Source organism: Ambystoma mexicanum, chromosome 10, assembly GCF_040938575.1.
Source record: "Ambystoma mexicanum isolate Mex_15411 chromosome 10, UKY_AmexF1_1, whole genome shotgun sequence".
Taxonomy (NCBI): domain Eukaryota; kingdom Metazoa; phylum Chordata; class Amphibia; order Caudata; family Ambystomatidae; genus Ambystoma; species Ambystoma mexicanum.
Window position 1 is genome coordinate 1,242,713,455 of NC_090932.1, and position 13,745 is coordinate 1,242,727,199.

Genomic DNA, 13,745 nt, shown 5'->3' on the forward strand with positions numbered 1-13,745 from the left:
GAAACCGTATGGATAAATCCCTTCAAATCTACCCCAAAAGTTAACGACTGGAATACCACAAGGATCCTCACTATCACCATTATACTTCAACATCTACCAGACTCCGTTAACCAGGATTTAAAAAAAATACATTATGTGCTACAACTACACAGACACTCAAATCCTCTACAAAATCGAAGATACACAAGCCGATCACTCAACCCTAGTAGAATGTCTAAAATAAATCTATGACTGGATGAATGCCAACAACTTAAAAAATCAACCCAGGAAAGACAGAAATCATGATTATATCCAAAAACCAAGAGAACACCTACATTTCCTGGCCGTCTAATCTGGGAACCGGCTCACACCGCCTAAGGTAGTAAAAAACCTGGGAGCCCTAATGGACAACACTCGAACCTTAAAACCACAAGTAAACGCGATAATTAAGAAATGCTTCTTCCTCCTTCACTCAACTAGCAGAATCCTACCTTTCCTCTCCTTCACCCACAAAACACTGACAATCGTCACCCTCCTGTCAAGAATAGACTGCACAAACAGCCTCTACCTCGGGATGCCGGAACACCACCTTAAGAAATTACAACATCCAAAATGCAGCAGCTAGACTCCTCCTCAAACTGTCTAGCAGAGATCACATCACACCAGCACTAAAAATGCTACAATGGCTTGCAATCAAACAACGTATCACGTTCAAAACAATGTGCTTAATACACAGGGCAATCAGTGGACAGGGAGCAGAATTCCTACAAATGACAATCTACAAGCCAACAAGACTCCTCAGATCAAGCAATGAAATCTGCCTGGAACCAAAACCATACGCCAAGAAAAAACTAGGGAGATCCTCTTTCTCCCACCTAGCTGCAAAAACCTGGAACAACCTCCTGAAAGAAGTAAGAAACACCAAAGACCACATCAAATTTAGAAAACTTCTAAAAACCTGGCTCTTCAACACCACAGAACCAAAATGAAACAATCGAACAGACTGACAAAATATATGATGGCACAGACAACACCTAGGACCGACTAAGGGAAACTCCTACAAGAACAAGAGAGACGATGCTAGGTGAAACAGAACGTGAGCGACAACCCCATGAGGACAGAACAGCAAACATGCCTAAGACTAGCACCAGCCTTACCCACTCAGAATGGGCATAGGATACAGGCGTAGGTCGCAAATAAATCGATCCGAAAGGACTAGGTTGCAGGAACAACAAACTGGGGTAAAAGGGGTAGCCAAATACACATGATAGAAACACAGAGTAGCTGACTTAGCATAATGACAGAGAGATAAGACAGCCTCATCGTGCTGAAACGTTATCACCGAAAGGAAGGCAGCCTTCTCCAAGTCACCAGGGAGACACAATAGGAGTGGGCATGCTACTAACCAACCCCAAAAACTTCTAAAAACCTCACCACTCCTCACACACCTCACACTCTTACCAAACAAAAACACACCTCTTGAACCGCAGCAACCCACACGCACTTCACCACACCCCAACAACAAATGCACAAACAGACCCCCACACAAAAACACACACCTGACTCAGAACCGAATACCACACCAATATGCTCTGAGAACTGTTAACCGAACTGAAGCTGCCAACAGTACTTCACGCTCCCTTGCTCTTCTCCAAACTTTGTCATACTAACATGCCTAACCTACCCACCCTTTTGTTTCAGTTCCGCCAGAATTCCAGGGGACCACTCTGGTGGTGATCATGCATGATACAAATATCCTTTAAAATTAACTTTATTAAAGCTTCCGTTGCGACCTGCTTGTACTTTGTGGGGGTGGATGAACTACTATGTTCGGTATTTCGAAGGGATTGTGTCCTCCGATGTATTCCTTTGATAATTCGTCTCCAGCTTGCTGGCCTCGGAAATTTTTTCTGTAGAGGGCGCGGCGCGTCAACGTCCGCCGAGTCAATGTCCCTCGACGGCCACCGTATCGGTGCCGACGTCACCATGCCCATAAATAGCCACGCGCATCGTCCGTTGCTCAGTTCCGTTTTTCCGCGCTTCGTGTGGCCTTGGAACATCGTTGCTCAGTTCAGTCAGAATAAACCTTCTACATCTACTCGAATATACCAACTCGTTCTCGATGGCATCTTCATCGGAACCGACAATGCCGCGATCCGGCTTCAGAAAATGTAGAGACTGCAGTAAAAAAAATTTGATAACGGATCCACACAGGATCTGCTTGTGGTGCTTGGGAGCCGAGCACCATTGTTTGGAGTGTGAGGACTGCATGTCATGACGGAGAAAGCCTTGAAGGAGCCCAAGGGGAAGCTCGAGAGAGGTAAGTCAGTCAAAACCTCCTCGAAAGTTTCTTCGGCTGAGTCGAGGCATTCGTCTCCTCGCCGTCGAAAACATTCCCATTCTAGATCTCGAAGTAGCTCCCACCATTCGTCGAGATCAAGACACTCAAAGAAGAGACGTCGAAGATCCCCTTCCTCGTCGTCTTCTGTTTCCCCAGAAAGGGTCTCCTGCCCCACAAAACACAGCTCTCAGGCTGAGTGGGAGGAATTCAGGAAGAAAATGTTAAGCGTCTTCGAGAAAGCGGCCTCGACCACCTCGAAGACAGCTGAGGGTGATACCCCGGGTGAAAAACCCAAAAAATCAAAATGCTGCGAGTCGCTGCACGCGGCGAAACATTCCACCCGAGAGCGCCATGGGCCATCGGGTAAGAAGGCACCGTCTTCGCCGCCGTCGTCGAAGATCCCTTCGACGCATGGATCGGTGCCATCAACGCCATTGTCGAAGGGTTCTTCGACACTCGGTCGATCGACTCGACATCATCGTCGACACCGATGAAAGAGAAGACCACGGCTATTTTGATTCCAAGAGCCTCTGGCACAACGCCGAGACCGTCGTTGACATCCTCGAGTAGGATCCCGATCCTCTCGAGTTCTTCAAGGCCTCTTCCAGTTTTCTCGACGCCGTTCTCGGCGCCTTCGAAGCCTGTCACATCGGCGTCGACGACACCGACGTTTTCTCGCCCAATAATGACGAGTTTGGCTCCTTCTGCCTTAGAAATGGGTTTTACACCATTTCAGAGGTCAGAGTACCCTGGATTATCTTCAATTTATGAAGGGAAAGATTCTGACCAAGAAACCTTCGGTTTGCAGAGGACCACACTACCTGTTTCAGAGGATTTCACCTCTGTGGAAAGAGGTTGAAAGACCTACAGGAGTCATTACATGAGGCAAGTGGGCTGGACACTTCCCCAGAAGTGGAATTTGTTAAGCCAGACCCAGGGGAACATGCCGAAACACCCTATAGAACCCTGATGGCAAGGATTATTGAATTTATGGGTTGGTCTGCGCCTTTGCCTGTTTTTCAACAGGATGACCTGACAGACATATTAGACAAAGGTCCACAGGAGGATCCTGTGGTCCCCTTTCATGCAGCCTTACAAAGAAAAATCTCATCTAATTGGGAAACTCCTGAAGTTATCCCTGCTGTCAATAATGATTGTCAGCCAAGTATAGGGTAGCTGCAGCTGACCCTGAATACTTATCAAAACACCCGACTCCAGAGAGCCTGGTGTTCCAAGCAGCAACTTCATCAAGCAGCAGGACCGTTTACCCTACTGTCCCACAGGATAGAGATGACAAGAGGTACGATTCTAAGGCAAAGAAAGTCTTCTCTGCTTGTAGTATGGCGTTGAAGTCCATCAACGCCACCTGTACGCTCGCCAGGTTCAGTCATACACTGTGGGAGTGTGCTTCATCAGCGGCTGACTGCATACCTGAAGGAGAGGAAAAGGAAGCCTTCCTTAACATTATTAAAGATGGCAAGGATGCCATGTGCGAGTCATTTCAAACTGGCATCGATTCCGCTGACAGTATCAGCAGGGCCATGGCGGCAAGTATAATAATCCGCAGGCATGCTTGGTTGCCAAAGTCTGGCTTCGCTCCAGATGTACAGGCCAGACTTTTGAATATGCCCTTTGACGGCTCTTCATTATTCGGAAAAAAAGGCTGATGACAGTCTGGAAAAGTTGCAGATATCTAAAGCAGCAGCAAAATCGTTAGGAGCTGCAATCCGCCAAACTCCTTTTCGCCCCTCAGGAACCTCTGGAAGAGGAAAGTCCTTTCGCTATTATTCCGCATTCGGGAAAGGCAGAGGACAGCCGTCTCAAAGAGGCCAAAGGAGATCCACCCGAGGTGGACGGGTCAAAAATACTAAAGCCGCAGCAGGTGCCTCTTTACCCTCGGCATCTGCATCAGCCGCCCCCAAACCACTCTGAGGTCTTTCCACACAAAACACCTGTAGGGGGCAGCAGGGCTTTAAGTGGGGTAAAAAATCGAGGGGGGGCCTCATTTGGGGGTGTGGCTTGTGGGAGGGGCGTGGCCTAAACGTACGCAAATCGTAGGGTATACACACAAATATATATAAATGTTATATATTTGTGTACGTACCTTACTATGGTTTGTGTACTATGCAAGCCATCTTTTCTAAACATAGAAATATGTAACATATTTCTACGTTTATAAAAGATGGCTTGCAAAGTACACAAACCATAGTATGGTACGCACACAAATGTATAACATTTATATATATATGTGTGCATACCCTACGGTTTGACTAGTTTTCAGGCCATCTTTTTTTAAACATTTCGGGTTTATAAAAGATGGCTTTGAAAGTAAACATTTCAAGCCATCTTTTATAAAGCTTTGACTACGGACAAAATTGTCCGTCAGCAAAGCTTTATAAAAGATGGCTTGAAATGTGGACTTTCAAAGCCATCTTTCATAAACCTCGAAATATGTCGAGGAATCCCCAGGTTCGCCGAGGGTTAAAGACGCCTTGGCGACCTGGGGAAACAAAGGGACAGTAACTGCCTCTGGTGACTTCTCGCGCGAGGGGTCACCAGATGCAGTTACTATGACTGACGGAAGTGTCAGCCAGTCACAGCGTCGCTGTGGTTGGCTGCCACTTCTGTCAGCTCGCCTGACTTCATGGCAGGTGCATCTCCCGTCACGGCCGCGACGGGATAATGCATCCCGTGATTCCCGCCAATATTGCGGTAGGACTGGGGCCCCGGCAGGCCCTGGCCCACTTTAAGCACTGGTGGGCAGGTTAACTCACCATCTGACGGAATGGCAGGCTATAACATCAGATGCTTGGGCATTGGAGATAGTTGCCCAGGGTTACTGCCTACCCTTTCTACACATCCCTCAGAGTCATCCACCGGGGCACAGCTCTCTAAAAGTTCCAGATCCGCTCCTCTTGCAGGAAATTGTAGACCTGCTAGAGAAAGGTGCCATAGAACCGGTACCTGTAGCCGACAGGAACAAGGGCTGGTACTCCCCCTACTTTCTCATACCAAAGAAGGACGGAGGACTGAGACCCATCCTGGACTTACGAGAATTGAACAAGTTCCTCAGGAAGGACAAGTTCAAGATGGTAACTCTCTCTCAGATCCTCCAGCTCCAGGACTGGCTGGTATCTCTGGACCTTCAGGATGCTTATTTCCATGTGCCAATCCATCTCAAACACAGGAAATACCTGAGGTTCGCAATTGGTGACTCTCATTACCAATTTCGAGTTCTGCCATTTGCACTGACCACCGCCCCGAGGGTCTTCACCAAGCTAATGTCGGTAGTGGCTGCAGGTCTAAGGAGGGAAGGGATTCACATCTACCCCTACCTGGACGATTGGCTGATCAGGGCTGTATCTTCGAAACAAGCCCAGGTCCAGCTAGATTATGTCTGCCACTTCCTTCACAAACTGGGCTTCTCCCTCAATTTAAAGAAGTCACAGATGATACCATCACAGGGACTCCAGTTCATTGGGGCGGTCCTGGACACTTCCCTGGGAAAAGCCTCGCCACCAGAGGTGAGGGCTCAAGATATTCTGCAGATGGTCAACAAGTTTCAAAATGCCCAACGTCTCCCAGCCTTCGACTTTTTGAGGTTGCTAGGCCTCATGGCATCCTGCATCTTCTTTGTGCCAGCGGCTTGCCTGAGAATGAGATCTCTTCAGTTGGCACTGAGAACTCAGTGGTCGCAATTCTCAGGGAGAATGACAGATCTCCTCCGGATTCCAGACAAGGTAGCCCGTCACCTCAATGGTGGGCCTATCTAGAGAACATCTTTAAAGGAGAACTGTTTTGGCAACCATGGCCAGAGATAACAGTAGTCACAGACGCCTCACTCATGGGGTGGGGAGCCCATGCCAACGACTTGACCATCAGCGGTCGTTGGTCTCCATCAGAGTTCAGACTACACATCAACCCATTGGAGCTGAGAGCGATCAGAGTAGCGCTGAAAGCTTTCCTGCCATCGGTACAGGGGAGAAATGTCCTGATAATGACGGACAACACGGTGGCCATGCACTACCTCAACAAAAGAGGAGGCGTAGGATCACTGCCACTGTGCAGAGAGGCAATGCAGCTCTGGTTTTGGGCAATTCAGGAAGGAATCTCTCTATCGACAGTCCACCTAGCCGGAGAGAAGAACCTGACAGCGGACGCACTGAGCAGGCAGAGCACAGTCTCCCACGAGTGGGAGCTAGCTCAGGAAGTCCTTCAAGAGATCTTTGCCCTTTGGGGAACCCCTCAGGTGGATCTGTTCACCACAAGCACCAACAGGAAGTGCGATCTGTTCTGTTCAAGGGAATTTCACCCGAGAGGAGCTCTAGGAGACGCGTTCGTAGTGGACTGGGAGTTTTCACTCCTTTACGCGTTTCCACCAGTCCCTGTTATTCCTCAAATGATGCGGAGGTTGAGAAGATTCCGGAAAACCATGATCCTAATTGCCCCGGTTTGGGCCAGGAGAACGTGGTATCCGGACCTTCTAGATATGTCCATCTGCCCTCCAATCCGTCTTCCACTCAAAGAGAATCTTCTCTCGCAGAAGGGAGGTCAGGTTCTCCATCCAGACATCAGAACCCTCAACCTTCACGCTTGGCTTCCGAAAGGGTTAGGTACAAGGATTGGGACCTCCCCGATGACGTCATGGAGGTGTTGCTTTCGGCCAGAAGGCCAGCAACTAAGTCTTTATACCGCTGCCGTTGGAACAAATTTTGCAGCTGGTATAGAGAAGGGAATATCGACACTTTTTCCATGTGGTACACCAACAGTGTTATCGTTTCTACTCTACTTGGCAAACTCAGGCCTTCAAGTTGGCACTGTAAAAGGCTATCTCGCAGCGCTTTCAATCGTCAAGCGCACTGCGGAGGAACCATCGTATTTCAAACTACCTCTAGTGATACAATTTCCCAAGGGATTAACTAATGTTTATCCTCCAAAACCATTCCAAGTTCCCTTATGGGACTTAAATTTAGTCTTAAACTTCCTAATGGGCACTCCATTCGAACCACTTCACTCTTGTTCGCTGAGATTTCTCACGCTTAAAACTGTCCTATTGGTAGCACTAACATCTGCTAGGAGGGTGAGCGAGCTACAAGCTCTCTCCTGTAAACCCCCACATACAATGTTCCACAAGGACAAAGTTGTCCTACAGATGAAGCCTAATTTCCTCCCAAAGGTGGTTTCTGAATTCCATATTACTCAGAAAATTACCTTACCTTCGTTCTACCCTCCTCCCCATCCGGGGAAAGAGGAAGAAAGGCTACATAGGCTGGACCCAAGGCGAGCTCTAAGCTTTTACATCAGCAGAATGGCTAGGATCAGGCAAGCAGACCAACTGTTTGTAGGATACTCAGGTCACAAGTTGGGATTACCCATAACAAAACAAAACATTTCCAGGTGGATTATTTTGACCATTCTGGAATGTTACAAACTGGCAGGTAAAGAGCCACCCCAAAATCTTAGGGCTCATTCAACCAGGGGTATCGCTGCCTCTCCGGCCCTCCAAAGAGGGGTACCGGTCAGAGACATATGTGCCGCTGCCACATGGTCGTCCTCACATACATTCACAAACTTTTAAAACATGGATTCCTCCACTAGTCAAGAGACCAGATTTGGCAAAGCTGTATTACATTCGGTTCATCCCTAAAGGGATACATGACATTCTTACTCCCACCTCCAATTACATGCCACTGCTATGGGAGTCTATCAAAGATAAGGAATACATCGGAGGACACGATCCCTTCGAAGAACAAGTAACTTCTTACCTTGTAACGTCATTCGATGGGATGTTCCTCCGACGTATTCCTTATCGCCCCTCACATCCATCCCCGCAGTGATACTTCCCTTGTGGTTGCAGCTTACGCTCCTTCAAGGTCAATAACCAATTCAGGCATGACTTTTCTTATGCTACAAAACAGAACTGAGCAACGGACGCCGCGCGTGGCTATTTATGGGCATGGTGACGTCGGCGCCGATACGGTGGCCGTTGAGGGACATCGACTCGGCGGACGTCGACGCGCAGCGCCCTCTACAGAAAAAAATTTCGAGGCCAGCAAGCTAGAGACGAATTATCAATGATGAAGAATACATCGGAGGAACATCCCATCGAAAGAACGTTACAAGGTAAGAAGTAACTTGTTCATCTAGCTGGCGGTTCTTTGTGCAGCTATACACATGTTTACATGTTGTATAAGGTTAAGGAAATGCTATGGATCGCTGAAGCATGTGCTTCGTTCTTTTCTCTCCAAGCTAGGAGTCTTCTGTTGGAGATATGACTCGAGTGTCTCCGCGTGCATCCCTCCAGAGAAATACCATGTAGGCAAGTTGAAGGCTTAAGCTACTACCTCCACCGCAAACTTGCTATGTTTAGAGGTTGCTGTCTGTGGTCCTTTGTTGTAAGCAGAGTTCTCTACAGTGTATTTGAATATGACAATTGTCCCATGCGTAATAAATAATAGTGCAACAGGTTGCACCCCATGTCAAATTATATACATTTATGATTCCCTCAAACACCTTTTTTGGCGTTTGCTTCTACCTCCATGTAGTTTGTCAGACGGTTAATGATTGGTCATCCATAGTTATCTAGCCTACAGAGATTCCTTTTTTTATTTTTTTTCGCGGTTGACAGAAATGAAGATGTTCGTCCACCCCCCTCCCAATTAGATCTCTCAGTTGAGTTTGCTGTAGCCAATGGACAATATACTTTAGGTACCAGGATTCCTGGCTCCTATTTCTACATGTTGTCTGAAAAGAAAGGTAACTGAGGGAATCTCGCCCCTGCAAAATCACGAATCCTGATCTAGGGGGATAACGTACGTGTCCTGCAAAGGACCCATGCTAACAAATGTCCATCCAACTGTACGCTGGGCACCTTGTAGCAACTACATGGATATTCTGTTATTAAAGGTACTACGTAGCTTCTGCAGTTTAATGTATCTGCCAGGATGCTTGATGGTTCTATGTATGGACACCTATCAAACAAAAGAAGAGGCTCCAATGCAGACACGAATTCAAATGGATCAATAATGTGCATATACAATAAAGGAACCTTGTCAGAAAGTGTTCATACATAGTTTCCAGCATCAAAAACAAGGACAACCATCATCTGCCTTCCAGATAACTAAAGCACAACATGCTTGCTGTAAGGCCTAGAGGGTTACATACATCTAAGGTTGAATGTCCTAGTCAGACTATCACTCCAAGTTTGTAATGTCGGTTACAGGGGGTGTGGGGGCATTAGGTGATTCCCTGAATTATAATACTGTTATACTGCTCTCCCTTTTATGTAGTGGCCAAGTTCCCATTTCCAGGGAGCTGTTGGTCCCCATCCACAGGATTATTGAAATCCCCAAGTAAGACTGACGTTACATTAGGGGAAGAAGGTGCTCTCTGGCCAGTGGTGTACATTTAGGTCACCTCTATTGAAGCCAGGGGTGCTTGTCTTTATGGATCATCTATCAGATCTTTCTTTTGGCCTGGGTATTCCATAATGCCAGGTTTGACATGGGAGATACAATGTTACCATATTGGCAGGGAAGAGAAGTAATTCCTTGCTGTATCATTGGTGATTGTGCAACTTATACTGACCCCTCTCTCCATGTTCCAATCTCACTTTGGTTAACCTGGTCACAGTTGGATAGCGGCAGAATGACTGCGCACTGTGATGGTCCTTTAGGTGGCAGCACTTTTCCCCAGGGTTGAATTCCTTCCCATGAAGCTAAGGAAGTGAGGTGGCTAGCCAATAGTTCCCCTAGGTGTGGTAACATCTGAGAGGATCTCATGAGGAGGAATTCCTCTCCTGGGGACAAGGGCGCAATTGAAAGGCAGAACCTCTGTAAAATCCCACCACGTAGGCTGACCATAATGCCCAAATCTTAACGTAATATCGCCTCTGAAACTGTTACTGTGGCAATAAGACCCGAGGCGACGGCCCAATACCGGCCCAGGTAATGCCCCCGGGGCCGTAGTTACAGGCACGAGCGTAACAAGGCCCTCAACGAAGCCCCGGGCCATTACTGTGGGCGGTTTTGGCCCGCCGCCTTGGGTCTTATTGCCATTAGCACCCGGCCCGTTAGACCGGGGTACTAATGGCATTTTTTTTCTGTTTCGCTTGTTTCGAAACAGAAAAAAATAAATAGAAAAAAAATGGCTGACGGGAAAGGGAAAACTTAGTCAGTTTTCCCTTTCCATGGCAGCCATCGGGAGCGGACGCACGGGGAACACAAGTGTTACCAGCGCGTTCGCTCCCAAGACCAGAAGAAAAAAGAAGGTAAGTGGGGTTGGGAGGGCGGAAGCGAGGGGGACAGGGAAGGGAAAAAAATAAAAAGTACTGTGGTCTCCGGCGGGGGATGATGGAAGCCTCCAGCCGTGTAGAGGCTTGGAGCGGGGATGGCCCCGCTCCGAGTCTCCACACGGCTGGAGGTTTCCCTCGTCCCCCGCCAGAGATCGCAGGATAGAAGGTAAGTCGGGTGTCAGGAGGGAGTGGAAAAAAACATTCTTACCTAAGTCCCCGGCGTGAACTGTGAAAGACACTGGGAAACTAGCTAGGAGAAGGGAGTCATTCTCCTAGCCCCACGAGAACTTTATACACCTGCTTATTTTCTGTCTGGTCATGGAAAACCTGGAACTTTGGAACTTTTGCTTTGAATAACCTGAGATCCGTTTGGTCGTTTTACATCCAGGAAAAGGGCGTAATTCTTCTGGATCAAGAATAGCAGCTTGACTTTATGATGTTTTGTTCCAGTGACTGGGTTAGAGTAGGAGTCTTTGTGACTGGGACAGAGCCTTTGTTTTGACTTGCGCAGACTTCCTGACGAGCATCCGAGATCCTTTATTTTAGTTGGGAAATCTCCTTCTAGTTGGGGATAGATGGGTTTGGTTTATCATTTAATGAGTCTATAGCAACCACTATATCACCACCTGGTCAGCCTCTTCATTCTTTGTCGCCACAGTACACTAGGGGTGGTTCCCAGCACCAAGGTTTTCCTCCTCGTTAAACATTAAAACACCAAGTAGTTGGGACAAACATGCTCACCTTGTGAATAGCATAACGAGCTATTATGTTGGCTAATTGCAGATTAGGCAGTGTAATCATCTGGCATCACTCATACCCCTACTGGAATGATAGTTGCATTTCAAGTACTGAAGAACCACACAAGCAAGAACATACTGAATGCACTGACTGTTAAAAATAGCCACCTCAAAGGCTTCAGCATCAACTACGTATGCCAACAGTAGCCTAATCCGATCAGCATAAATAGAGGGAAAAGCTACGGAGCAGTCAAATAAGCATGTATATAACAAGACAGGCCGGTATGCAGATTTTCCATCAAACAATGTTCCATTGAGGGGTTTTACATCGAATATTTTCCAACAAACAAATGTGCATCGTATGCCTATTTTTGCATATTTCTGTGGGGGTAAATGGTTAATTCTGTTTGGGGAGTGTTTTAAGTTTTACAAATGGAGGGTTGGAGGGCGGACCCCCTCCAAAAAAAATGCATTTGTTGCACATTTTTTCGTTGGAAAAAATGTGATGGTACTTACCTTCGATTGAAAGACGTAACGGATCGGCCATGTCATAGTGATCAGAAAGAAATTTCGTGTCACATTCCACAAGCCAATAATTCTCTATGCCATGACACACTCAACAAGGCTATATGTGCCATGATGCCCCCTGAACTGGCCCTTCTACCAGCAGGACCTGGAAGAGAGAGAGGCAAAACACTGCAAGGAAAGAAAGCCTCCTTGCCGATCGAAGGGCTGAACCTCTTACACAATATTAAACATCATGAATGGAAGAAGGGCATGCCGCCTCAAGCTTGCCATGGTGTACCACCCTTTTTATGGGAATAAACCTAAGAATAACTTCTTAACAGAGAGCCAAAAATACAGAAAGGGAGGAACGAACCCACTGGTCTGGTCCTGTACGTTAGGACCGTACTTCATTCATGAGCATATGAACATGTGTCTAGGCTCTTGAGGGCCAATTTCAGCATGGTGGTTTCCTCCCAGCCGCCTTGCTTAGAGCAGAGAACAGCCTGAGGCACCTGTGTGGTGAATACATTATAATGGAGAAAAAGTAATACCGCCAGAGGGGTTGATTATCAATAGATGACCAGCCAGCTAGGAGCTGTGGGTATTCAACTATAAATTGCTCAGGCACAAGCTTGAAGTTTGTATTTACTAGATGTGACTCCCCCCATTTCTGGTCCCCTGGGATTAGATGGCAGTCCAACAGCTAGATGGAGGTGTGCAGTAAGAAGCTGTTAATATGTACCTAAACCTGTTCACCCACCAACCTGTGCAAATCACACAACCTTAAAAGATGCACAGAGGTTTCTTAACCAAGAAGTATAATTTAATTAACCAATTCTTGTTGAACATCGTTTCAGTGGCCCCCACTGTACACTGCTTGCTCTGAACCTGCAATGCACTGTGGAGGAAGCTGGCGGCCACGCCCCAGTTTTTCTCAGAGCGGCGACTTTAGATGATAAACGTGTCAAAACCACACGGGACATATTATTGCCTTGCTTTATCTCATAAGCAACCCCCTAAAGCGCACCTGTGGGTTGCTGCCTTTATGCCAACGGCAAGGACGTTCCTCGATGGCGTGTCTTTTCCTGAGCTTTGATGTACTTTTACATGTTCTCGCCCTAAAATCACTTTATGGACGTACATATTTTGTGAAACACACGTGACTTTTCACTCTACTCTTTTATCCCATTTTGAGAAACGTGTTGCCCCCATAATCCGTCAAGTTTTCTTTTTGGCCCTATTGTGACATTAGGCAGTGAAAAATGGAGAGATAGTTATGTGCATGGTGTTTGCTGTGTGAATGTCCTTGCTAACGGCCTTGCTGTGTTTCGCACTCTTGCTAAAACTTCGAGTGAAGAGTAGTCCTGTCTCCCCTTGAGCAGAGCTATCGGGCCTCTTCAGAGATTGCATCACTTTGCTAGCTTGAGAGGGTCGAATGGAATGGAGATTGAAATATTTTATTGGATTTACTTTCCTTATTCGGACTTAATGTAGGAACTAGGGCAAATAATCAAGTGGTGCCTCTTTGAATTACGGTATCCAATCTTTAAAAACATATGGTCCTATTTTATAGTTTCTGGGATATATATCACGGAAAAACAAAGCATTGTGTTATTACAGTTCCTTAATTGCTCCTCCATACAAAAGGAAGACCTGTATAATATAGGCTTGCATAGCGAAGGACGGGCCCAAGTTTGAAAGCGAAACATAACTGGTGTAATGGCCAGCTTATCTTGCAAATAGCCGATTCTGGCAAAACTTGTTTTCAATAATTTGCTTTTCAGTTAATGACCCCAGAGATCAGCCCCAAAAGGACTGCGTTGACTTTATAAACCTTGAGCATCATTTCTACAGGTTGTTACATTTCACGATGTGCAAAACATAAAGT

At 46.8% G+C, this 13,745-nt stretch overlaps 1 protein-coding gene across 1 annotated transcript in view; it reads left to right on the top strand.

The window, feature by feature from the left end:
- MED13L (mediator complex subunit 13L) overlaps positions 1 to 13,745 on the top strand; it is a 2,324,591-nt gene that overhangs the window by 1,944,908 nt on the left and 365,938 nt on the right. The gene's annotated exons all lie outside the window — the stretch shown is intronic.